This window comes from Triticum dicoccoides, chromosome 5A (assembly GCF_002162155.2).
Source record: "Triticum dicoccoides isolate Atlit2015 ecotype Zavitan chromosome 5A, WEW_v2.0, whole genome shotgun sequence".
Taxonomy (NCBI): Eukaryota; Viridiplantae; Streptophyta; class Magnoliopsida; order Poales; family Poaceae; genus Triticum; species Triticum dicoccoides.
In genome coordinates this window covers 100,135,891-100,139,292 of record NC_041388.1, presented here as the reverse complement: position 1 = coordinate 100,139,292, position 3,402 = coordinate 100,135,891, and positions in this window count along the sequence as shown.

The following is a 3,402-nucleotide window of genomic DNA, read 5'->3' as shown; positions in this document are numbered from 1 at the left end:
ATAGTGCCGGTTTGTGTCTTCAACCGGGACTATAGGTTAAGACTCTGTAGTGCCGGTTGGTGACGCAAACCGGTACTATAGGTTAGACCTTTAGTACCAGTTTGTGTCACAAACCGTCACTAAAGGAGCTCGTGGGGCCCTGGCCTGACGCCAGCCTGCCACCACCCCTTTAGTACCGGTTCGTGGCACGAACCGATACTAAAGGTTCATTACGAACCGGCACTAATGCATAGCCATTCGAACCGGCACTATTGATCACATTAGTGCCGGTTTTTTTACAAACCGGCACTAATGTGCTTCACGTTTGACCCTTTTTCTACTAGTGAACTCCCCCAGAGCTCGAGGGTGGGGAGGACTCCGAGGAATCCTTCGCACAGAGCCATGAAGGCGGACAACAGCACCACTGTGTTGGGGGTGAGGTGGTGCGGCTGGAGGCCGTAGAACTCCATGAACGACCGGAAAAAGCTGCTCGCCGGCAGCCCCAGCCCACGCAAGCAGTGCGAGCGGAAGATGACCCGCTCGCCCTCCTACAGGGCGGGGGAAATCTCCCCCGCCGGCGCAAGGCGCACCTGCACGCGATCTTCGCCGGGAAGCCGACGGGTCCGGCGGAGGAACTCGATATGGTCTTCGTGGACTTCAGAGCCGTCCCAGGTGCTGGAGCGCACTGGGGGAGGCACGGCAGCGGAGGAAGAACTCATCGCGAAGCTATCACCGCAGCGTTCGCCGGAGCCTGGGCGTGCGGCGGAGCGAAGAAGAGGAGAGGAAGCAGGAGAGCGAGGAGCTGCGAGGAGGAAGAAAGCAATGTGTAGTGGGAAGGAGGGGTGCGCGTGCCCCCCTCTTCCCCTACTTATAGCCCCGTGGGCTGCGAAGCTGAGGGGGCGGACATGGGGATTTACTGCGCCCGCAACCCCACGACCCCCATGATCCACGTAAAGTTCCTGCGCGCAGTAACTTCACGGGAATCCCAACCGTCCACCGGGGCCATAGCGGATCCGCTCGGGCGCCGAGGCGCGGTAGTGGCGGGCCCCGCCTATGGGCCCGTCCCGTCACGCGCGTGGGCTGGCAGGACAGGCTGGCCACGTGCCCTCGCACGACAGGCCAAGAACGGGCGGCGGCCTAGAAGCTTAGCTAGCATGCCACTTGAAATCCCGCAGCGATGTTTGAACTACTGAGCAAGTCGGAATTAAGTGAGTCCAAGTTGGGCGAGTCCGACTCCTTCTAGTCAGCCCGGCAGAAGTCGATCAAGACCATGCCTGCACCCAGAAAGAGAAACCGCTGAGGCTTCTCGGCCGATCGTCCGCGGTGCCTCACCAGCTTCGGGGACTACTATCGGAGTAATGGTCCACGGGTAGGCCAACCCGAGCCCCATAACCTTTCAAGACATCGGGGCAGGCTGCGCCGCTCAAGACCACAGGGTGAAGAGCCGCCTCCTGGGGAGTCTACGGCAAGGCGGCCGACTGCCCGCTCACGGCCGAGTCCCAGGGGCGACTTCCAGAGAAGCCGGCTTTGGGGAGTCGGCCGGCGACTCCAACAAACCATGACCTCGTCGAAGGGGATGGGGCAGGGGCGTGGCTACAATGAAGCCCACTCTCCGCCCCTTACCAAGGGCAGGCATGGCTACAACACGCCGTACTTGGGAAGATCTCCCTGCGGCGTGGCACTGTTGTCCAGCCGGCCCTGACATCAGCACCACTGTACCAGGTCCTGCACCCACGACGGCTTGTCTGTACGGCCTGGGGACAGCAGGGCCCACCAGTCAGCGAGACCTCGGGAGACGGCGGGAGAACCGCCAGTCGGACCCGTCGGGAGTCGGCCCTGGGGAGTCGGCCGAGCCCTCCCCCGGGGCCCACGCGCCATTAATCAAGAAGAGATGGGGAGTGGCCACAGTGATCGCCCGCCAGGCGGCGGGGCTGTTGCCACGACCCCATGACCAAGCTCGCGTCATCAGGAGCACGGCTACAGTAATCAGTAGCCGTCAAGACCCGCCCGCGGCGGACGCGGCTTGTCGGCTCCGTACCAGACCAGTCGGCGGGCCCCAGCAGTCGGCGGAGAAGTCGGAGGTCGGAGGCACTGACGGCTGGGCCCGCACCCAGTCGAATTACCATTGTACCCCGGCCCCCAATCCGGCTAACATTTTAGAGCCGTCGAAGTACATTACCCAGTTGGAGTATGTGCCATACTCTTTAGGGAGTTCAGCTTCTGTCCATTCGGCGACGAAGTCGGCTAACACCTGAGATTTAATAGCTCGGCGTGGCTTGTATGTTATTTCAAATGGTAAGAGCTCGATAGCCCATTTTGCAATTTGCCTAGTGGCGTCTCGATTATTTTTTATGTCATTGAGGGGTACCTCGGAGGCCACCATGATCGAGCCTCTTGAAAGTAGTGTCGCGGCTTCCAAGATTCCATGAAAACCGCATATGCTATCTTTTGATAATGCGGGTATCGGGATTTACATGGTGTGAGAACCGCAGATACACAATATACTGGTTTTTGGAGCGGGAACTTATGTCCCTCTTCCTCTTGTTCAACGACGAGCATTGTGGTCACCATCTGGTGAGTTGCAGATATATACAGTAGCATGGGTTCGCTGATGTTAGGTGCGGCAAGGATTGGATTGCTTGCAAGCAGAGCTTTTATTTCTGCTAGCCCAGCTATTGCCGCCTTCGTCCATTCAAAGTGGTTGGTACGCCGAAGCATGTGATATAGTGGCAGCGCCTTTTCTCCCAATCTGGAGATAAAGTGGCTTAACGCTGCCACTCACCCAGCTAGTTTTTGGACCTATTTTAGGTCTGTTGGTATCGCCAACTGTGACAAGGCTCGGATTTTGGCTAGGTTTGCTTCGATTCCTCTATTGGAAACGATGAACCCGAGCAACTTTCCAGCCGGAACACTGAAAATGCATTTTCTGGATTGAGCCGTATGTCATATGTTCAGAGGTTGTCGAACGTGAGACGTAAGTCGTCCACCAATGATTTGAAGTGTTTGGTTTTAATGACTACATAATCTACATATGCCCCCACCGTCTTGCCAATTTGTTTTTCCAGGCATGTCTGAATCATGCGTTGGTAGGTGGAGCCAGCATTTTTAATTCTGGAAGGCATAGTGTTAAAGCAGAAAGGCCCATATGGAGTGATAAATGCTGTTGCGGCCTGATCGGATTCCTTCATCTTAATCTGATGGTATCCGGAATATGCGTCGAGGAAATAGAGTGAATCGTGTCCTGCAGTTGCATCAATGATTTGGTCAATGCGGGGCAGTGGGAATGGGTCCTTAGGGAAAGCTTTATTAAGGTCCTTAAAATCGACACAAAGGCGCTAGGATTTGTCCTTCTTTGGCACCATGACCAGGTTTGCTAGCCACTCTGGGTGTTTTATTTCTCGAATAAACCCGGCTTCAAGTAGC